This window comes from Hyla sarda, chromosome 13 (genome assembly GCF_029499605.1).
Source record: "Hyla sarda isolate aHylSar1 chromosome 13, aHylSar1.hap1, whole genome shotgun sequence".
NCBI classification, from domain to species: Eukaryota; Metazoa; Chordata; class Amphibia; order Anura; family Hylidae; genus Hyla; species Hyla sarda.
This window is the reverse complement of record NC_079201.1, coordinates 20,450,850-20,476,446: the sequence shown is the minus strand read 5'-3', so window position 1 is coordinate 20,476,446 and position 25,597 is coordinate 20,450,850. Positions and strand designations below refer to the sequence as shown.

The following is a 25,597-nucleotide window of genomic DNA, read 5'->3' as shown; positions in this document are numbered from 1 at the left end:
GTGGCGGGCTCCATCCGCAACCGCACCGTCTCGGTAGTTTAACCCTCTAGATGCTGCTGTACTGTAGCAGTAATGATTTCTACATGTATAGGATTGATATGGGAAGGGGGCTCCCCCTGTCACCCGTCAGCACCCCCATCCTCCCCCTTTCCCCCTACTCATCGCATCCTGATGGTTCCCACTCCGGGTCTGCCATGTACAGAAGCCTCTGTGGCCCAGTCCCAGGTGAACTATCAGTGCTGTACTGACAGCTATAGTACATTTCGCCAGGATGTGTGGGCACGCTGGAAGTTGTAGTTTTGCAACAGCTGGAGGCACGCTGGTTGGAAAACACTGATGTTAGGCCACCATATATATACATATTCTCCTATCTGGTGACAGATAAATAAATAGCCTACATTTTGCAATAGCTAGAACTATTTTATTTTATGCACCCTAGTGCTACTCCAAGCCTATCTGTGTGTATTACTAGGAGTGCACACAACCCTGTATAAAGAAATGCATATCATAAAATGCAAATAAAAAAGATAAAAAAATAAAATAAATCCTCCCATCTCCAGACCCTGGGCATGTATATCTGCATTGTAATCCACATATGCAACCCTCACCAGCCCAGACAAGCCGGTTCAGCCTCAGGGAGGGGACAAGGACGTCACACCCTGGGGCGGTGTCTTGCAGGCATGGTGGACAATAGCGGCCCCGGTGAGTTTGCAGAGGAATAACGCGCGGCTCCTTTAAGAGCGCGCGGCAAGAGCGCAGAACAAGCGCCTGCAATGGACAGTAACCGACCCGACGCAGCAGCGCCAGGAGACGGCTTGGAGAAGACACTCCGGGGGTCGGATGGGATTCCTTCCTAGGCTCAGGCTGACGGATGATACACAACCATGGATCGAGGCTTGATCTCCATCCAGGACTGGACTGGCTGCATTGAGAGGGTGGGGGAAGGGGCTGTGTATTGCTTTATGGGTTGGGGGTGGGGAGGGAGGGGGTCATGCATGCTTTCTGTGGACTTAAGGCTGTTTCTTTAAGCCAAAGGTAAGTGCATCTACCCTTAATAAAGATCTGGATGTCACTGCACAGTCGTGTGTTTGCATTGCAATGGTGAGTGGTGGAGGAGGAGTGCACTGGAATAAATATGTATGTGCACCCTTTTAGTGCCAGAGTGGCACTGAGCAGCATTTGGCTGGGCACCCTGGTATAGGAAGAGTTAAAAGGCCAGGGAAGACAAAAAAAAGGGAAAACAACATTTAAATGCCTGGATGGGGGGAAAAGAGATTAAATTTCGCTTCTCTCTCATCAATTTTCTGTTTAATGTCACTGGGACTCCATTGTGGGAGAGGAGATACGTCACACAGCCATAAATTTGTGATTATACAGCTACCAGCAGCCTCTGCTCTAATTGAATGGATTTACTCCATGCAAGGCAGGTAGAGAGAGACCCCTGAGCTGTGACACACCAAATATACCCATCCAGATAGCTAAAAGAGACAACATAAAACAAAACAAAAAAACCTAAAGTACAAAAAGGAGCTGTACTGACCACGCAGACAAAATAAGGAGCAGCAAACCCAAGGTTAACCCAACCCGACTACAGTAAAAGCGACGGAGGAATCCGGCTGATCAGGAACCGACCTTGTACGGCACTGGCTTCAAGATTTTCCTTTTTTAATTTCTTTTTTTCTTTTTTTTTATTCCCCCCTCCCCCTTCCTTCCAATTTTTTTTGTCTCTTGGATTTCTAAAGATTGAGTCAAGACAACTCTTTGTAGGTAGGTGATGGTTATTTTGTAAATATATATATATATATATTTATTTTTATACGTACCTTTTATATTATTTATACAAAGCACGATGACAATTAATATAAATATTTACAGGATGACGTTACAGCGCTTGTTGTACTATTGTCACATTAGAATGATTTAGATTCCACGATTAATTACACAAAATACAATTATTTCACTTACTGGGGGAGGGGGGGTACTGTTTATCCCTATATGTAAACATAAATGAATAAATAATATTATATTAACAATAATAACATATAATAAATACTGTTTATCCCTATATGTAAACATAAAATAATATATTAATAATAATAAAATATTCTAATAAATACTGTTTTTGCCTATATGTAAACATAAATGAATAAATAATATATTAACAATAATAAAATAAAATAAATACTGTTTATTCCTATACGTAAACATAAAATAATATATTAATAATAATAAAATATAATAAATACTGTTTATCCCTATAAGTAAACATAAATGAATAAATACTATATTAACAATAATAAAATATAATAAATACTGTTTGTCCCTATATGTAAACATAAATGAATAAATAATATTAATAATAATAAAATATAATACTGTTTATCCCTATATGTAAACATAAAATAATAAACAATACAATATTAATAATAATAAAATATTATAATACTGTTTATTCCTATAGGTAAACACAAATTAATAAATAATATAATATTAACAATAATAAAATATTATAATAAATGCTGTTTATTCCTATATGTAAACATAAATTAATAAATAATATAATATTAACAATAATAAAATATAATAAATACTTTTTATCTCTATATGTAAACATAAAATAATAAATAATATTAACAATAATAAAATATTATAATAAATACTGTTTATCCCTATATGTAAACATAAAATAACAAATAACATAATAATAATAAAAAATTATAATAAAGAGTCACTAAATCCAATAGAGATTTTTGAGATTTTCAGATTTACTAGGTGCACCCAGGCAGGAATATTACCAGACCTGTTGATTTAATATTTTTTTATTTTTTTTTATCAACACAAAAAATAGAATTTGGAAATGTGAAGCTGTTGGTAGGTTTTTAAAAAAAAGCAGCGCCTGGTGCCATGTTCTTGAGAGATTTAAATAGGGATAAAAGCAAAATAAAAGGAATTGAAATGCAGCAGTCTAGAAAGGGTTACAGGGATATTTCTAAGGCTCTAGGACTCCACAGTGAGAGACATTATAAAACTAAGGAAACCTAAAAAAGATTGACCAAGACAACTCATCCAGGGGGGTCACCAAATAATCCAGAAGAACATGGAAAGAACTGCAGGCCTCTATTGCCTCAGATAAGGTCAATGTATGATATTCTACTAAAAACACTGGAGAAAAATGACATCCAAGACATAAAGCTTCCCAAAAAATATTGAGAAAATATTCAGTGGACTGAGGAGTGGTAGAACATTTTGGAAGACATGGTAATGGTGTGGATTCTGCAGGATCAGGCTCAAAAGAACCAAAAATAAGGTTCTGGAATGGCCTAAAGAAATCCTGACTATAATCCCATTGAGATCTATGGCAAGAGGTTACATGGGCAGTGCACCCTGTAATGTATTCAAATAATAATAAAAAAGTGGGGCCCAAATGTTCCCCAACAGCCATGTAAAATAGATGAATCTCAAATTATTGTAAACATTTAAATGCAGGTGTTACTGTAAATTTAGGGGGGGGCAATTACTTTTTCACATGCCTGCTATAGGGGATCATCTAAAAGCTGCATTTTGTGTGTCTTGGTCTTATTAAAATTAGTTTGAGCATCTTAAAAAATTGAAAGGTGACACCTGAACAAACATAGAAAGGATTGGGTGAGGGGCAAATACACAACAAAAAGAAAAGAAAAAAATACACAACACTGTATATATACATTGGTCAATTTATTTATTTTATTTATTTATTTTTTTCAATATATATATATATTTCTAATAGGGGAGGGTCAATGTTTAAAAAGGATTGTTAATGTATATATGATTAAAAAAATAAAATGTACCAGCCAAACAATAATAGACTGGATACACGAAAAACCCTTTAATGTAAGATTATTTTGTTTATTATTTTTAGTAAATTTTATTCAACTGCTCTATATTGTAGATTAGTTTAAATATTGTTCCAACATATTGTTTACACATTAGCTTTTATATATATATATATAGAGAGAGAGAGAGAGTGTGAGTGAGTAGTTAGGAGTAGCCATATTAGTCCAGTGACCAATGATTTTGCTTTTTATATATATATATATATATATATATATATATATATATATAATGTGTATTTAGATTTCCACATTGTATGGTCAATATTATAGACACACATTGATCATTTGAAGGATAAAACAAATACATTTCAATATGGGGAAATATTTTTCTTTTTTATATTTTCCAAAAATATTGTGATACTTTATTTATTTATTTTAATTTTTTTAAATTGATTGCCTTTGTTAGATACCGACAGCAGAAATTCTACTGCTTTAGCTGGAAATGAAATAGATTTTACATAATGATTTTTAATTAATTAAAGTCATTGACTTTTTAGTAAATAATCAAATCGGAAAATTTAGGCTTAAAATTCCTTTTATTTTCATTTTTTTTTTCTTTATGTTTTTTTTTAATGCATTCATTTTCAATATTTTTGTTATTGAAAAACAATATTGAGAGTTGGTAACAATTTTTGAGAGTTTTTTTTTTTTTTTTTTTTGGAACTGCCATATATTTTAGTCTCCATTTGGTGGTGAGTGAGGGGCCTGAAATCCTTTTTGCTTTTTCAGCTGGAGAGAGCTGAGACCCTCAAAGACTGCAAAAATAATAATTATCATCCTTTAAAATGTAACCTAAACCAATAATTTATGCTTTTATGTATAAATAGTGAAATCATGTGCCTTAAAATAAAATATGGTAAAGTAGTAAAACCCAAAATTTGATAGCTATTTCTGATCATTCGGTTCTTTTATCAGCGGTCTTCAAACTGTGGCCCTCCAGATGTTGCAAAACTACAACTCCCAGCATGCCCGGACAGCCTTCGGCTGTCCGGGCATGCTGGGAGTTGTAGTTTTGCAACATCTGGAGGGCCACAGTTTGAAGACCACATGACCTAATACATCCATTATGCTGTCTTTTTGTAATTTAATATATATTGATACATTTTTTTGAAATCTATATCTTGGGGAACATATTTACAATAACATAGAAAATACAATAATAATTATAATAATAGAAAATATTTTTGTTGCTTTTTTGTTAGGCCTTTTCTGTCTGTAAAAATGAAACACATGCCCTCTATGATCTTTTATCATCTTTTAACTGCTATTTATTTATGTATTTATTTATTTTTAATATAACATTTCCATATTTGCTATAACGTAACAAAATTAGGATTTAAAGGGCAAGTTGATAAAAACCTAAAACAACTTGATTTCTGTACCTGGGGGTGTATAGGATGTTACCTGAGTGTTAGAATAGTTTTTTGTTTTTTAGGGAGTGAATTCAGAAGGGCGTCAAAGCAAGGATCTGGAATCAGGGTGTGGGTGATCCGGGTGAGCCCTGTGTTCCTGTCTGTGGGGAGTCTACAAAGAACTCTTTTGTTTCCGCTTCGAATCTTTTCATTTTTTCCTTTTGGTTTGTAATTGTAGATCTTGATTTGGAAACAAACTTTCAATCAAAGGACAAGATAAATAAAGACTTAAAGGCGATTTCCTGATTTAGAAAAAAAAAATGTATGTGTTGAGATACCACAAACAGGGACAGTAAAGACCGCAGATTTATTTTTTATTTTTTTAAATGATTTTATTTTATTTATTTTTATTTATTTATTTTTCTTAGTTAACCAGATCAGAGACACAGGGTGGATGCATCATATGCAGTTTTATTTTTTTATTTTTTTTAAACTAGGCGACATTGTTGCCAATTTTTCAACAATAACTCCCAAATGTAGTCGTACAGGCTTCTGTAGTCGGGATGCACATTGGTATAAAAATAGATGTGATTTATTTAAATTTTTTTTAATGATTTTTCTTTTCTTAGTTAATTAGATCAGAGACACAGGGTGGATGCATCATATGCACTTTTTTTTTAACTGGGCGACATTGTTGCGAATTTTTCAGCAATAACCCACAAATGTAGTTGTACAGAAGCCTGTCTGTAGTCGGGGCGCACATTGGTATAAAAATAGATGTGATTTTTGTTTTTTAAATGATTTTTTTTTCCTAGTTAACCAGATCAGAGACACAGGGTGGATGCATCATATGCACTTTTTTTTTTTTTTTTTTTTTTGAACTGGGCGACATTGTTGCGAATTTTTCAGCAATAACCCCCAAATGTAGTCGTACAGAAGCCTGTCTGTAGTCGGGGCGCACATTGGTATAAAAATAGATGTGATTTTTAGAAAAAATAGTTTCCCTCCTGAGTGGTTACAATATAAAATGTGCAAAAAGGCGCATTTGTGGGCAGATTGTGTAAGTGCTGATGAGAGGGTTTTTAATGTGATATTTTTAGGACTGAATAATTTATGCAAGTGTTGTTTTAAAGCCATTTTCAATAGCTTTTTTTTGGAAGAGCGCTGAGTGTGTCTATTCCCTGTGCACTTAAGTGGAGGGATGGATGAGAGTGATCTGGGGGTCCCTGGAAGCTGGAGACAAGGGTGCGCCTGGGCAGTGCTACCCCCCTATCTCCATGGGAGACTCCAGTCCTAGTCTATGTAATTCCACCAGGAGAATGTCTACAATCCAAACCCATCTGGGCAGCTCATCCATCACTTGGCTGTCCATGATTCCAAACATCAGCTGCACTCAATACCATTGATCTGCCCAAAGTCCATGTTTGCATTGATAATTAATAACTAACAAGACTGGGCTGTAATAAACCCTCTCCCTTTCTCTGGACAGGCACATGCAGCCTCCCCTCCCCCCCAGTGCACATGGACTGATCTTATCTGGACCTCTGGATGGGGACAATAGGCTCCCTGTCATGGCTCTGTGATGGGTAGAGTTCGAGGGTCAGGCTGATTATAGAACATGACAGCAAGGGGTTAACTTGCATGCTTAAACATACATTAATTGTTGCATGAAGGGCTCCCTTATGTTACACATAATAAGGCTACAGTGTGTCAGTGTGTGCTGGGGATATATGGGGAACTACCATTGTGTGGGGTGGGGGTGCTGGAGGTGTAGGGGTAAAATGCCTACTTTATAGACATGTGTATCCTGTATACAAGTGTTTATACTCTGCAGTGTGTGTGTAAAAAGACCAGCAAAAATAATGGACAATTATAATACACACTGAGGAAGTCATCAGAAGATGGATACATAGATAGATAGATACATAGATAGATAGATACATAGATAGATAGATACATATATAGATAGATAGATAGATACATATATAGATAGATACATAGATAGCTACATATATAGATAGATACATAGATAGATAGATACATAGATAGATAGATAGATAGATAGATAGATAGATAGATAGATACATACATAGATAGATAGATAGATACATAGATAGATAGATACATATATACATAGATAGATACATATATAGATAGATACATATATATATAGATAGATAGATAGATACATATATAGATAGATACATATATATATATATATGCATAGATAGATAGATACATAGATAGATAGATGTGTGTATGGATAATATATACTTCTTATGAATAACAGTGGTGTATATAGATAGATCTATATTGTTTAGTACATGTATTCAATAGGCTAAAATAGAATATATAGTTAAAAAAATGTGTGTGTGTATATATATATATATACACATACACAAATATATATATATATATATATATATAATATTGTATAACAGACATATAATGGATGGAAATTTAACATGGATTTGTTTTACATTTACAGTAAATAATAAGATACACATATAAATAAATACATAAATAAACATAAAGATATGTTGTTATATAGAGGCAGCCTGTGCTGTATATTGGGGCGTGTTGTTACACAGAGGCAGCCTGTGCGGTATATTGGGCTGTGTTGTTATATAGAGGCAGCCTGTGCTATTTATTGGGGTGTGTTGTTATATAGAGGCAGCCTGTGCTATATATTGGGGATGTTGTTATGCAGAGGCAGCCTGTGCTGTATATTGGGTTGTGTTGTTATACAGAGGCAGCCTGTGCTGTATATTGGGGGTGTTGTTATACAGAGGCAGTCTGTGCTGTATATTGGGGGTGTTGTTATACAGAGGCAGTCTGTGCTGTATATTGGGTTGTGTTGTTATACAGAGGCAGCCTTGCTGTATATTGGGGGCTGTTGTTATACAGAGGCAGCCTGTGCTGTATATTGGGGTGGTGTTATACAGAGGCAGCCTGTGCTGTATATTGAGGTGTTTTGTTATACAGAGGCAGCCTGTGCTGTATATTGGGGGGGGTGTTGTTATACAGAGGCAGCTTGTGCTGTATATTAGGGGTGTTGTTATACAGAGGCAGCCTGTGCTGTATATTGGGGTGTGTTGTTACACAGAGGCAGCCTGTGCTGCATATTGGGGTGTGATGTTATTTAGAGGCAGCCTGTGCTGTATATTGGGGTGTGTTGTTACACAGAGGCAGCCTGTGCTGTATATTGGGGTGTGTTGTTATTTAGAGGCAGCCTGTGCTGTATATTGGGGTGTGTTGTTATATAGAGGCAGCCTGTGCTGTATATTGGGATGGGTTGTTACACAGAGGCAGCCTGTGCTGTATATTGGGGTGTGTTGTTATATAGAGGCAGCCTGTGCTGTATATTGGGGTGTGTTGTTATACATAGGCAGCCTGTGCTGTATATTGGGGGGTGTTGTTACACAGAGGCAGCTTGTGCTGTATATTGGGGGGTGTTGTTACACAGAGGCAGCTTGTGCTGTATATTGGGGGTGTTGTTACACAGAGGCAGCTTGTGCTGTCTGCTCCTTCCATCACTAATTACCTGTAGATCACAACAACTCGTCTCCTGCAGCCTCCTGTGGGGTTGAATACAGTGTGCACCCTGGTGTGCTGCCCCTCTCCTGGTCACTGGTGCACCCCTCTATCCCAGCCGTGCACCCTGGTGTGCTGCCCCTCTCCTGGTCACTGGTGCACCCCTCTATCCCGGCTGTGCACCCTGGTGTGCTGCCCCTCTCCTGGTCACTGGTGCACCCCTCTATCCCGGCTGTGCACCCTGGCGTGCTTCCCCTCTCCAGGTCACTGGTGCACCCCTCTATCCCGGCTGTGCACCCTGGTGTGCTGCCCCTCTCCTGGTCACTGGTGCACCCCTCTATCCCGGCCGTGCACCCTGGTGTGCTGCCCCTCTCCTGGTCACTGGTGCACCCCTCTATTCCGGCTGTGCACTCTGATGTACTGCCCCTCTCCTGGTCACTGGTGCACTCCTCTATCCCAGCTGTGCACCCTGGTGTGCTTCCCCTCTCCTGGTCATTGGTGCACCCCTCTATCCCGGCCGTGCACCCTGGTGTGCTGCCTCTCTCCTGGTCACTGGTGCACCCCTCTATCCCAGCCGTGCACCCTGGTGTGCTGCCCCTCTCCTGGTCACTGGTGCACCCCTCTATCCCGGCTGTGCACCCTGGTGTACTGCCCCTCTCCTGGTCACTGGTGCACCCCTCTATCCCAGCTGTGCACCCTGGTGTGCTGCCCCTCTCCTGGTCACTGGTGCACCCCTCTATCCCAGCTGTGCACCCTGGTGTGCTGCCCCTCTCCTGGTCACTGGTGCACCCCTCTATCCCTGCTGTGCACCCTGGTGTGTTGCCCCTCTCCTGGTCACTGGTGCACTCCTCTATCCCGGCTGTGCACCCTGGTGTGCTTCCCCTCTCCCGGTAACTGGTGCACCCCTCTATCCCGGCCGTGCACCCTGGTGTGCTGCCCCTCTGCCCCCCTCCTGGTCACTGGTGCACCCCTCTATCCCGGCCGTGCACCCTGGTGTGCTGCCCCTCTCCTGGTCACTGGTTCACCCCTTAATCCCGGCCGTGCACCCTGGTGTATTGCCCCTCTTCTGGTCACTGGTGCACCCCTCTATCCCGGCCGTGCACCCAGGTGTGCTGCTCCTCTCCTGGTCACTCGTGCACCCCTCTATCCTGGCCATGGACCCTGGTGTGTTGCCCCTCTCCTGGTCACTGGTGCACCCCTCTATCCCGGCTGTGCACCCTGGTGTGCTGCCCCTCTCCTGGTCACTGGTGCACCCCTCTATCCTGGCCGTGCACCCTGGTGTGTTGCCCCTCTCCTGGTCACTGGTGCACCCCTCTATCCCGGCCATACACCCTGGTGTGCTGCCCTTCTCCTGGTCACTGGTGCACCCCTCTATCCCGGCCATACACCCTGGTGTGCTGCCCTTCTCCTGGTCACTGGTGCACCCCTCTATCCCGGCTGTGCACTCTGGTGTGCTGCCCCTCTCCTGGTCACTGGTGCACCCCTCTATCCCGGCCGTGCACCCTGGTGTGCTGCCCCTCTCCTGGCCACTGGTGCACCCCTCTATCCCGGCCATACACCCTGGTGTGCTGCCCCTCTCCTGGTCACTGGTGCACCCCTCTATCCCAGCCGTGCACCCTGGTGTGCTGCCACACCCCTGGTCACTGGTGCACCTCTCTATCCCGGCTGTGCACCCTGGTGTGCTGCCCCTCTCCTGGTCATTGGTGCACCCCTCTATCCCGGCCATACACCCTGGTGTGCTGCCCCTCTCCTGGTCACTGGTGCACCCCTCTATCCCAGCCGTGCACCCTGGTGTGCTGCCCCACCCCTGGTCACTGGTGCACCCCTCTATCCCGGCTGTGCGCCCTGGTGTATTGCCCCTCTCCGGGTCACTGGTGCACCCCTCTATCCCGGCTGTGCACCCTGGTGTGCTGCCCCTCTCCTGGTCACTGGTGCACCCCTCTATCCCGGCCATACACCCTGGTGTGCTGCCCCTCTCCTGGTCACTGGTGCACCCCTCTATCCCGGCCGTGCACCCTGGTATGCTGCCCCTCTCCTGGTCACTGGTGCACCCCTCTATCCCGGCCGTGCACCCTGGTGTGTTGCCCCTCTCCTGGTCACTGGTGCACCCCTCTATCCCAGCCGTGCACCCTGGTGTGCTGCCTCTCTCCTGGTCACTGATACACCCCTCTATACCCACCGTGCACCCTGGTGTGCTGCCCCTCTCCTGGTCACTGGTGCACCCCTCTATCTCGGCCATGCACCCTGGTGTGCTGCCCCTCTCCTGGTCACTGGTGCACCCCTATATCCAGGCCGTCCACCCTGGTGTGTGTCCCCTCTCCTGGTCACTGATGCACCCCTCTATCCCGGCTGTGCACCCTGGTGTGCTGCCCCTCTCCTGGTCACTGGTGCACTCCTCTATCCCAGCTGTGCACCCTGGTGTGCTGCCCCTCTCCTGGTCACTGGTGCACCCCTCTATCCCAGCCGTGCACCCTGGTGTGCTGCCCCTCTCCTGGTCACTGGTGCACCCCTCTATCCCGGCCGTGCACCCTGGTGTGCTGCCCCTCTGCCCCCCTCCTGGTCACTGATGCACCCCTCTATCCCGGCCGTGCACCCTGAATTCTCAATTACCTGCTGACTGCTGATTATTGTTATTGGCCATTATAAGTGTTATTAATAATTTCCATATTAGCAGCACAGGCTCAATGAAAGGAAAGTTTAATGCAAAACAGATGGGGGCTCCATTGTGATCACCTCACACAACCCAGCGCAGAGATGTGTGTGAACACACTGCTTATATTTAGATACAAATTAGGATCTACATTTAACAAGGAATTAAGTAAACTGTGCTAAAGAGTGGAGGGGGCTCACAGCACTGCAAGGGGGCTGTCACATGGGAGGCTACCGCACAGGAGGGAGACCTGCTGAGTACTGCTAATACACATCTATCTATCTATATCATCTATCATATCTATCTCATATCTATCAATATATCTATCTATCTCATATCTATCTATCTCGTATATCTATCACATATCTATCTATCTCATATCTATCTCATATCTATCTCATATCTATCTATCTCATATCTATCTATCTATCTCATATCTATCTATCTCGTATATCTATCACATATCTATCTATCTCATATCTATCTCATATCTATCTATCAATATATCTATCTATCTCATATCTATCTATCTCGTATATCTATCACATATCTATCTATCTCATATCTATCTATCTCATATCTATCTATCTCATATCTATCTCATATCTATCTATCTCATATCTATCTATCTATCTCATATCTATCTATCTCGTATATCTATCACATATCTATCTATCTCATATCTATCTCATATCTATCTATCAATATATCTATCTATCTCATATCTATCTATCTCATATCTATCTATCTATCTATCTCATATCTATCTATCTATCTATCCATCTCATATCTATCTATCTCATATCTATCTATCTATCTCATATCTATCTATCTCATATCTATCTATCTATCTCATATCTATCTATCTCATATCTATCTATCTATCTCATATCTATCTATCTCATATCTATCTATCTATCTCATATCTATCTATCTAGAAAAAAAAGCAGCAGAAGAGCAGTACAACCAAGGAACCAGGAAAAAGTAGCTGGGTGCAAGCAACCAGTTGGCCCAGGTCACAGGCCCAAATCCAGACAAGTAAAAAAGATAGTCGCAGCCTCCAAAATTAGTGAAAAAGATATCAGGTGGCTTTATTCCATACAAAAACAGGAGCAACGTTTCGGCTGTGCAGCCTTTTTCAAGCATAAGAAGTGACTGAAGTAAGGGGTTAAATACAATATCCAAAGCAATAAAGTGTAAATACAGTGAAAATTACAAATAATACAGAAATACATAATTTGACAAAGTATAAAGTGCATCATATATGGGACGAATACATTCATCTGGGAGCTGTAGTTTCCCAACACCTGGAGGCCCCCTGGTTGGGAAACACTGATATATATATATACTGTAGTGTATATACTGTAGTGTAAATGTGCAGCCCGTGTAAGAATCACCTCCCGGCACTTCACTCCTTGAAGATTCCTCCATTCTGTCAGGAATCTGCTTATTGTTCTGTAAACCTGTCTGTCCTGGGGGAGGGGGAGGTGAGTTCAGGACTGGTGGTTGTATGGGCTGGAGACCCCACCTGGATTACACTCAGTGCAGATATAATACCATCCAGTAATCTCCTGGGAATAAATCACAGACCGAATATAAAATCCAGAATCATTTTGGGTTCAATGGGGGATTTATTTATTTATAACCGCACAATAAACTGCAGGGCACATATAGTGGAAGGGCAGGCCTGGCGCACACATTGGGATCGGTTCCCATAAAGATGCGGGCAGGGGCCCCACAGAACCTTCCTAAGACTCCATAGAGGTGCAGACAGGGGCCCCACAGAACCTTCCTAAGACTCTATAGAGGTGCAGACAGGGGCCCCACAGAACCTTCCTAAGACTCCATAGAGGTGCAGACAGGGGACCCACAGAACCTTCCTAAGACTCCATAGAGGTGCAGACAGGGGACCCACAGAACCTTCCTAAGACTCCATAGAGGTGCAGATAGGGGCCCCACAGAGCCTTCCTAAGACTCCATAGAGGTGCAGACAGGGGCCCCACAGAACCTTCCTAAGACTCTATAGAGGTGCAGACAGGGGCCCCACAGAACCTTCCTAAGACTCCATAGAGGTGCAGACAGGGGCCCCACAGAACCTTCCTAAGACTCCATAGAGGTGCAGAGAGGGGCCCCACAGAACCTTCCTAAGACTCTATAGAGGTGCAGACAGGGGCCCCACAGAACCTTCCTAAGACTCCATAGAGGTGCAGACAGGGGCCCCACAGAACCTTCCTAAGACTCTATAGAGGTGCAGACAGGGGCCCCACAGAATCTTCCTAAGACTCTAGAGGTGCAGACAGGGGCCCCACAGAACCTTCCTAAGACTCCATAGAGGTGCAGACAGGGGCCCCACAGAACCTTCCTAAGACTCCATAGAGGTGCAGACAGGGGCCCCACAGAACCTTCCTAAGACTCTATAGAGGTGCAGACAGGGGCCCCACAGAACCTTCCTAAGACTCTATAGAGGTGCAGACAGGGGCCCCACAGAACCTTCCTAAGACTGCATAGAGGTGCAGATAGGGGCCCCACAGAACCTTCCTAAGACTCCATAGAGGTGCAGACAGGGGCCCCACAGAACCTTCCTAAGACTCCATAGAGGTGCAGATAGGGGCCCCACAGAACCTTCCTAAGACTCCATAGAGGTGCAGACAGGGGCCCCACAGAACCTTCCTAAGACTCCATAGATGTGCAGACAGGGGCCTCACAGAACCTTCCTAAGACTCCATAGAGGTGCAGACAGGGGCCCCACAGAACCTTCCTAAGACTCCATAGAGGTGCAGACAGGGGCCCCACAGAACCTTCCTAAGACTCCATAGAGGTGCAGACAGGGGCCCCACAGAACCTTCCTAAGACTCTATAGAGGTGCAGACGGGCCCCACAGAACCTTCCTAAGACTCCATAGAGGTGCAGACAGGGGCCCCACAGAACCTTCCTAAGACTCCATAGAGGTGCAGACAGGGGCCCCACAGAACCTCACTAAGACTCCATAGAGGTGCAGACAGGGGCCCCACAGAACCTTCCTAAGACTCCATAGAGGTGCAGACAGGGGCCCCACAGAACCTTCCTAAGACTCTATAGAGGTGCAGACAGGGGCCCCACAGAACCTTCCTAAGACTCCATAAAGGTGCAGACAGGGGCCCCACAGAACCTTCCTAAGACTCCATAGAGGTGCAGACAGGGGCCCCACAGAACCTTCCTAAGACTCTATAGAGGTGCAGACAGGGGCCCCACAGAGCCTTCCTAAGACTCTATAGAGGTGCAGACAGGGGCCCCACAGAACCTTCCTAAGACTCCATAGAGGTGCAGACAGGGGCCCCACAGAACCTTCCTAAGACTCTATAGAGGTGCAGACAGGGGCCCCACAGAACCTTCCTAAGACTCTATAAAGGTGCAGAGAGGGGCCCCACAGAACCTTCCTAAGACTCCATAGAGGTGCAGACAGGGGCCCCACAGAACCTTCCTAAGACTCCATAGAGGTGCAGACAGGGGTCCCACAGAATCTTCCTAAGACTCCATAGAGGTGCAGACAGGGGCCCCACAGAATCTTCCTAAGACTCCATAGAGGTGCAGACAGGGGCCCTACAGAACCTTCCTAAGACTCCATAGAGGTGCAGACAGGGGCCCCACAGAACCTTCCTAAGACTCCATAGAGGTGCAGACAGGGGCCCCACAGAACCTTCCTAAGACTCTATAGAGGTGCAGACAGGGGCCCCACAGAATCTTCCTAAGACTCTATAGAGGTGCAGACAGGGGCCCCACAGAACCTTCCTAAGACTCCATAGAGGTGCAGACAGGGGCCCCACAGAATCTTCCTAAGACTCTATAGAGGTGCAGACAGGGGCCCCACAGAACCTTCCTAAGACTCCATAGAGGTGCAGACAGGGGCCCCACAGAATCTTCCTAAGACTCCATAGAGGTGCAGACAGGGGCCCCACAGAATCTTCCTAAGACTCTATAGAGGTGCAGACAGGGGCCCCACAGAACCTTCCTAAGACTCCATAGAGGTGCAGACAGGGGCCCTACAGAACCTTCCTAAGACTCCATAGAGGTGCAGACAGGGGCCCCACAGAATCTTCCTAAGACTCCATAGAGGTGCAGACAGGGGCCCCACAGAACCTTCCTAAGACTCCATAGAGGTGCAGACAGGGGCCCCACAGAATCTTCCTAAGACTCCATAGAGGTCCAGACAGGGGCCCCACAGAATCTTCCTAAGACTCCGTAGAGGTGCAGACAGGGGCCCCACAGAACCTTCCTAAGACTCCATAGAGGTGCAGACAGGGGCCCCACAGAACCTTCCTAAGACTCCATAGAGGTGCAGACAGGGGCCCCACAGAACCTTCCTAAGACTCCGTAGAGGTGCAGACAGGGGCCCCACAGAATCTTCCTAAGACTCTATAGAGGTGCAGACAGGGGCCCCACAGAACCTTCCTAAGACTCCATAGAGGTGCAGACAGGGGCCCCACAGAATCTTCCTAAGACTCCGTAGAGGTGCAGACAGGGGCCCCACAGAACCTTCCTAAGACTCCATAGAGGTGCAGACAGGGGCCCCACAGAACCTTCCTAAGACTCCATAGAGGTGCAGACAGGGGCCCCACAGAACCTTCCTAAGACTCCATAGAGGTGCAGACAGGGGCCCCACAGAATCTTCCTAAGACTCCATAGAGGTGCAGACAGGGGCCCCACAGAATCTTCCTAAGACTCCATAGAGGTGCAGACAGGGGCCCCACAGAATCTTCCTAAGACTCCGTAGAGGTGCAGACAGGGGCCCCACAGAACCTTCCTAAGACTCCATAGAGGTGCAGACAGGGGCCCCCATTGACTCCCTATGTCTCCGGTTTATTTCTGTCTTATTCCTGTCATCTCAGGCACAGATCGGGCAGTAGCTCTCTCCCCAATCCGGATCTGCTGTCCTCTCTGCCGATCATGGACGATCAGTAAGCGCATATTGTTATGGGGATCAGTAATACTATGTGGAGGAGAGGTGCCGGTCCTGTGTCACAGCTGCCTACTGATCACATTGTATACTGCTGCAATGGAGGGAGGGGATGAGCTGATGGGGACAGGAAGGGGCGACAGTAAAATCCTCCGACACTTCCCTGATTAAAGAGCTGACTCAGCCCCCCTGTTATTTGCAGGTTTGTTTCCTAACCAGGGTGCCTCCAGTCTTTGGCTGCCCGGGCAAGCTGGGAGTTGTAGCTTTGCAACAGCTGGAGGCACCCTGGTTGGTAAACACTGCAGTACCGTCACTCATCTAGGTGCTTCCCCTACATCCACAGATGAACACATCCCGGGCTGCCAGAACCTTAGGAAGAGCATTTGTTAGGAAATAATTGTCATTGGTGAGAATAGGACAGAAGATTGCTGCCCTTCCCCCCCTGGGAGTTCTCTTTTATCTGCTGGAGTGGTTGGGGTGGTCAGAAATTTATTTCATTGCCACAATACAGTACATTTTTATAATAGGATGGAAAGATAGATGATAGATAGATATGAGATAGATAGATAGATAGAAGATAGATTGATAAATAGATATGAGATAGATGGATAGATATGATAGATATGAGACAGATAGATAGATAGATATGAGATAGATAGATATGAGATAGATAGATAGATAGATAGATAGATATGAGATAGATAAATAGATATGAGATAGATGGATTGATATGATAGATATGAGACAGACAGATAGATAGATAGATAGATATGAGATAGATATATTTGAGATAGATAGATATGAGATAGATAGATAGATATGAGATAGATAGATAGATATGATATAGATAGATAGATATGAGATAGATAGATAGATAGATAGATATGAGATAGATAGATAGATATGAGATAGATATGATATAGATAGATAGATAGGAGATATATATAGATAGATATGAGATATATATGATATAGATATATATAGATAGATATGAGATAGATAAATAGATTTGAGATAGATAGATATGAGATAAATAGATAGATAGATAGATGGATAGATATGAGATAGATAGATATGAGATAGATAAATAGATATGAGATAGATAGATAGATAGATAGATAGGAGATAGATAGATAGATAGGAGATAGATAGATATGAGATAGATATGAGATAGATAGATATGAGATACATAGATAGATAGATGATAGGAAGAATCCAGTTTTGGGTTAAAGGCTGAAGTGTAAATGTGCCAGTGATTGTCCTGCAGGTAGTACCAGTATTATCCTATGCCCCCCACCCCTATTATATTACTCAGCCCCTCTGGAGAAGATAACCTCAAATCCTGACATGAAATCCCTAATACTCGGATACTGTCAGGACTTTTACACGGGGTCCCCCTGTGCATCCATTTAATGCCAAATCACACTTCAGGTCTGGAGCGGGGGTCCCTAGGGTCGCTTTAAATGGAAGTAGACCTTTCTGAGTTTTGATAATTTATACCACATTTGATGTATTTAACATCTGTATTTGGATTCTACCTCCCTCTGCGAGTGATAACTTACTAATACCCCAGGAGTATGGGGAGACCCCCAAATTGGCTAAATCGCCTCACTCGGCTTTGCGGTTTATGAGCTTGGTAGTGTGTAGGAGTACATTATGTCTAACACTACACACACCCATAGATAGATAGATAGATAGATAGATAGATAGATAGATAGATAGATAGATAGATAGATAGATAGATAGATATGAGATAGATAGATAGATATGAGATAGATAGATAGATATGAGATAGATAGACAGATAGATATGAGATAGATAGATAGATAGATAGATAGATATGAGATAGATAGATAGGAGATAGATAGATATGAGATAGATATAGATATGAGATAGATAGATAGATAGATAGATAGATAGATAGATATGAGATAGATAGATATGAGATAGATAGAAGATATATTGATAGATATGAGATAGATAGATAGATAGATAGATATGAGATAGATAGATAGATATGAGATAGATAGATATGAGATAGATAGATAGATAGATATGAGATAGATAGATATGAGATAGATATGAGATAGATAGATATGAGATAGATATAGATATGAGATAGATAGATAGATAGATAGATATGAGATAGATAGATATGAGCTAGATATGAGATAGATAGATAGATATGAGATAGATAGAAGATATATTGATAGATATGAGATAGATAGATAGATAGATAGATATGAGATAGATAGATAGATAGATATGAGATAGATAGATAGGAGATAGATAGATAGATAGATAGGAGATAGATAGATATGAGATAGATAGATAGATATGAGATAGATATATATGAGATAGATAGATAGATAGATATGAGATAGATATATATGAGATAGATGGATAGATAGATATGGGATAGATAGATATGAGATAGATATGAGATAGATAGATAGATAGATATAAGATAGATAGATAAAAGATAGATAGATATTAGATAGATGAGAGATTATAGATTATCTATCTCATATCTATCTGTCTATCTATCTATCTATATATCTCATATCTATCTCATATCTATCTATCTCATATCTATCTATCACATATCTATCTATCTCTTATCTATCTCTTATCTATCTCATATCTATCTCATATCTATCTATCTCTTATCTATCTCATATCTATCTATCTCATCTCATATCTATCTATCTCATATCTATCTCATATCTATCTATCTATCTATCTCATATATCTGTCATTTCACAGCACTGAACAATATATCTTTCCTTTCTACACACCATTCCTCCTCGGTTGGGCACGAAGGGGTTAATAGATAATGTCCACTTCTTTTGCTAGCTGTCAGATTTTCTAATCGGATTCCATAACTGGTAATGTTCCAGCCCCATCTATCCAGGTACATCGTGATTTCATGTCCATTTATGTAAGGTGCAGGTTACACATGGCATCCTGAGAACTATTGTTTACATGAGGCTCCCAGAATGCATGGGAAGAAAATAAATAGAGGATGAAATGCAGATGTGAAAGCTGGGCCCTGTATTATGGATGGTGATAGATAGATAGATAGATAGATAGATATGAGATGGATAGATATGAGATAGATAGATATGAGATAGATAAATAGATATGAGATAGATAAATAGATATGAGATAGATATGAGATAGATAGATATGAGATAGATAGATAGATATGAGATAGATAGATAGATATGAGATAGATATGAGATAGATAGATATGAGATAGATATGAGATAGATAGATAGATATGAGATAGATATGAGATAGATAGATAGATAGATAGATAGATAGATATGAGATAGATAGATATGAGATAGATAGATATGAGATAGATAGATAGATAGATATGAGATAGATATGAGATAGATAGATATGAGATAGATAAATAGATAGATAGATATGAGATTGATAGATAGGAGATAGATAGATAGGAGATAGATAGATAGATATGAGATAGATATGAGATAGATAGATATGAGATAGATAAATAGATATGAGATAGATATGATATGGATAGATATGAGATAGATAGATAGATAGATATGAGATAGATATGAGATAGATAGATATGAGATAGATAAATAGATATGAGATAGATATGATATGGATAGATATGAGATAGATAGATAGATATGAGATAGATAGATAGATAGATAGATAGATATGAGATAGATAGATATGAGATAGATTGATAGATATGAGATAGATAGATAGGAGATAGATAGATATGAGATAGATAGATAGATATGAGATAGATAGATAGATATGAGATAGATAGATAGATAGATAGGAGATAGAAAGATAGGAGATAGATAGATAGGAGATAGATAGATATGAGATAGATAGATATGAGATAGATAGATATGAGATAGATAGATAGATAGATATGAGATAGATAGATAGATAGATATGAGATAGATTGATATGAGATAGATTGATATGAGATAGATAGATATGAGATAGATAGATAGATATGAGATAGATAGATAGATAGATAGATAGATAGATATGAGATAGATAGATAGATATGAGATAGATAGATAGATATGAGATAGATAGATAGATATGAGATAGATAGATATGAGATAGATAGATATGAGATAGATAGATATGAGATAGATTGATAGATATGAGATAGATAGATAGATAGATATGAGATAGATAGATAGATAGATATGAGATAGATTGATATGAGATAGATAGATATGAGATAGATAGATAGATATGAGATAGATAGATAGATATGAGATAGATAGATAGATAGATAGATATGAGATAGATAGATAGATATGAGATAGATAGATAGATATGAGATAGATAGATATGAGATAGATAGATAGATAGATATGAGATAGATAGATAGATAGATATGAGATAGATAGATAGATATGAGATAGATAGACAGCATTATATCAGGGCTCTTACCCTTGAAGGGTTAATGTAAGGGTGGGATGCCTCCAGATGAAGGGTTGGGGGCTCCATCTCAGCTGAGGAGGGTAAATCTTTAGCATTATGTGTAGTATTAGGGGCAGTGTGTGATTCCTGTAGGTGACATCCAATGCAGTCAGCACAATGGGCAGGATGCCAGGCTGATAGCCCCCTGTCCTGCACCACTCACTATCTGCACAGAGAAGGGCCCTGGCAGGAAACAGCTTGGACTCAGGGGCACAATGGCTTGGAAGGGAGGCTCCCACCATGCAGCATGGAAAATATGATAGATGTCATTACTGATGCACAAACAGGCGGATGTTTTCGCAGCAGAACTCCCCAAACTCTCATCCATCTCAAGGGTAAATAGTTAACAAAGAAGCCATTGGTGCATTGGAGGAACTTTCCTGGGCATGGTACCCTGCAGCCATTCATAGACCTGGGGCCTTCTCTTTGCTTGCAGCTTTTCTGTCCCAGGAGTCTATTATATTCTTATTATCATGTATGGCTGCAATTACAGCAGTATGTGCACACAACACAGGGCTCTAATGCTACCCATTCTTATAGGGTTAATGCCAGGATACCCATGAGGGTGGGGCTGTCTTTATTTTTTTATTTTTTCATGCCAGCTGAGGTGCCTAAGGAATCCTTTATTTTATAGGTTCATTCCATGGCCAGTATATATAATTTTATATATTTATTTTACATTTAAACTACATTTTATGTATATATATATATATATATATATATATATATATATGTGTGTGTGTGTGTGTGTGTGTTTTTTTTAAACAATGTGCCTCCAGCTGTTGCAAAACTACAACTCCCAGCATGCCCGGACAGCCAGTGTGTTTTTTTCTTTAAACAATGTGTCTCCAGCTGTTGCAAAACTACAACTCCCAGCATGCCTGGACAGCCAGTGTTTATTTTTAATTTTTTTTTAAACAATGTGTCTCCAGCTGTTGCAAAACTACAACTCCCAGCATGCCCGGAAGTTGTAGTTTTGCAACAGCTGGAGACACACTGCTTGGAAAACACAGGGTATATGAATCATAATGGGAATACGTGGGAACTCGTATAGAGTAGTTTGTGTATATATATATATATATATATATATATATATATATATATACCTAATCTTTATCTCTTTACCATACATAACAATATATTTTATGTTGTATATTGTTGTATTTAGCATTTCTATGTAGGTATAGGCAGCCCCATAGATGTGCATTGGGTCCCTCCCATTTACAGGGTGCAGTGCATTACACATGCTATGTACATACCTTATATAAAACTACAATTTGTCACCACAATAATAAAAAAAAATCTAAAAAATGTAAAAAAAATTGCACCAAAACATATCCACAATACAAAAAAAAAAATTACAAAAAAAAACAAAAAAATGACAATGTAGAGAGAAACCCCTATCCAATATGTACATACCTTATATAAACCTACAATTTGTCACCACAAAATAATAATAATTACAATCCCAAACAACTTTATTATGCACCAAAACTTATATCCACAAAACAATACAAAAAAATAAAAAATAAATTACAATACAGAGAGAGAACCCTATCCCATATGTACATACCTTATATAAAGCTACAATTTGTCACCACAAAAAAAAAATTACAATCCAAAACAACTTTATTATGCATCAAAACTTATATCCACAAAACAAAACAAAAAATAAATAAAAATGACAATACAGAGAGAGACTCCTATCCCATATGTACATACCTTATACCGTATATCCTATCCCCAGTGAAGCTTTGAGTTTCCTATATCCCAACTACACAAAGTGCATGTGCCTGGGATATTTTATGTTTATTTTTCCATAGATAATATAATCTATGTAGTATGTATACGCTTTTTCTCTATATGTGCTTTATATGTGCATTGAGTACCCTACACCCCCACCTGTGCACAGGATGCACCTCAAAGGATAATATGTGTAATGTATATAGTACTTACATATATATATATATATATATATATATATATATATATATATATATATATAGATACACACACACACATTTAAACATATACAGTGGTCCCTCAAGTTGCAATATTAATTGGTTCCGGGACGACCATTGTATGTTGAAACCATTGTATGTTGAGACCAGAACTCTATGGAAACCTGGTAATTGGTTCTGAAGCCCCAATATGTCATCTAAAAATAGGAAAAAGTGAGGATTAAAGAAAAATAAGTAGATAACTAATATAGATAAAGCAAATCCTTACATATAAAAGTAAGAAAGATCTGCTGGGAGCTGTAAATCACTGTCTATGTCAGTGTTTCCCAAGCAGGGAGCCTCCAGCTGTTGCAAAACTACAACTCCTAGTATGCCCGGACAGCCGAAGGCTGTCCGGGCATGCTGGGAGTTGTAGTTTTGCAACAGCTGGGGGTACCCTGCTTGGGAAACACTGGTCTATGTAGAGGACAGGAGCTTCTTCAGGGTCCTGTACAGAACACAGTGTCCTAAAAAAGAAAAATGGAGCCGCCCTCACCTGGTGTCAAAAGGAGCAGCTAATCCTGGCACAGGTAAAGAGTAAAGAACATGTAATACCTCCCTGTACTGTAGGGGGCGCTATCAGACACAAGTCAGTGCATACACTTCAGTAATACAGGTAAAGAGTAGTACAGAACATGTAATACCTCCCTGTACTGTAGGGGGCGCTATCAGACACCAGTCAGTGCATACACTTCAGTAATACAGGTGTTTTACCAGTAAATTGCCCATTCTGATTGGTCAGATCTTCCGGCCATTGACACTTTGTACCGATCTGGATTGTCCGTAGCATTGTATGTTGAGTCTGGTTTCAACTTACAATGGTCCAGAAAGGACCATTGTATGTTGAAACTATTGTATGTTGAGGCCATTGTAGGTTGAAGGATCACTGTATATATACACATATACAAAATACATATATATATATATATATATATACACACACTATATGTGCATTTATGATCTCACTGGATTTATAGGTTATTTATATTGTATTTCTGCCTTATTTTGGCTATTTACATTTAGTAAAGAGGCTGTATGAGGATAGTATGTATCTGGGCCCATTTACTGTACACATGGTGCATGCAGGGGTTAACGTGTGCCATGTACATACACCCGCTAGCCTGATGTAACCAGGGAATGTGTCACGCATATAATGTGCAACGATTACACTGACCCCCCATTGACTATACAGAATTTGCAATCAGGGAATATATGACACTTATGTAGCATGTGCACATTCTGCACGATCTGTGTATTCAGTAGCCCACACTCCTCTATATGGAAAATAATATGTATTATGTATATCATCTCTATACATGCAGTAAGTACCCCACACCCCTGGAGGATAAATGCAGAAATATTAGGTATTATGGATATAGTATTTGTATGTTTTCCTCTATACATGCAGTAAGTACCCCACACCCCTGGAGGATAAATGCAGAAATATTAGGTATTATGGATATAGTATTTGTATGTTTTCTTCTATACATGCAGTAAGTACGCCACACCTCTGGTGGATAAATACAGCAATATTAGGTATTATGAATATAGTATTTGTATGTTTTCCTCTATACATGCAGTAAGTACCCCACACCCCTGGAGGATAAATGCAGAAATATTAGGTATTATGGATATAGTATTTGTATGTTTTCCTCTATACATGCAGTAAGTACCCCACACCCCTAGAGGATAAATGCAGAAATATTAGGTATTATGGATGTAGTATTTGTATGTTTTCCTCTATACATGCAGTAAGTACCCTACACCCCATTTATAACGTAATGTCTACATATGTAATGCAGTCCCTGCAAAGAGGATACATGCAGAACACAATATGTATATGTGCAATGTGTATTTGTATATGTGTAATGTGTATAGTGTACCCCACACCCCGACTATCCACAGGATGTATGTGTGGAATATAGTTATGTTCTTCTTTATGTATATGTATTTTGTATCCCATTACACAGAGGATTCGTGCAGGGGATGCACTGTATACCTTCTCCTCTATATATTCATAGTGTACTCCACACCCCCTGACCATACAGAGGATATATGTGGTGGATAATATACATGTATTATATATATATATATATATATATATATATATATATATATATTTATTTATGTTCTCCTTTATGTATATGTATTTTGTATCCGACTACACAGAGGATTCATGCAGGGGATGCTTTGTATACCTTCTCCTCTATATATTCATAGTGTACTCCACACCCCCTGACCATACAGAGGATATATGTGGTGGATAATATTCATATATTATATATTTATGTTCTCCTTTATGTATATGTATTTTGTATCCGACTACACAGAGGATTCATGCAGGGATGCTTTTATATACCTTCTCCTCTATATATTAATAGTGTACTCCACACTCCCTGACCATACAGAGGATATATGTGGTGGATAATATTCATATATTATATATTTATATATTTATGTTCTCCTTTATGTATATGTATTTTGTATCCGACTACACAGAGGATTCATGCAGGGGATGCTTTGTATACCTTCTCCTCTGTATATTCATAGTGTACTCCACACCCCCTGACCATCCAGAGAATATATGTGGTGGATAATAATATACATATATATATTTATGTTCTGCTTTATGTATATGTATTTTGTATCCGACTACACAAAGGATTCATGCAGGGGATGTTTTATATACCTTCTCCGCTATATATTCATAGTGTACTCCACACCCCCTGACCATACAGAGGATATATGTGGTGGATAATATTCAT

At 40.7% G+C, this 25,597-nt stretch overlaps 1 protein-coding gene across 1 annotated transcript in view; it reads left to right on the top strand.

Moving 5' to 3' along the window:
- The first annotated feature begins 1,374 nt into the window (after positions 1-1,374).
- BAHCC1 (BAH domain and coiled-coil containing 1) overlaps positions 1,375-25,597 on the top strand; it is a 148,498-nt gene continuing 124,275 nt past the window's right edge. The window contains exon 1 of the mRNA XM_056549712.1: positions 1,375-1,767. The gene's annotated coding sequence lies outside the window, so the exon portion shown is untranslated. The remainder of the gene's footprint in view (positions 1,768-25,597) is intronic.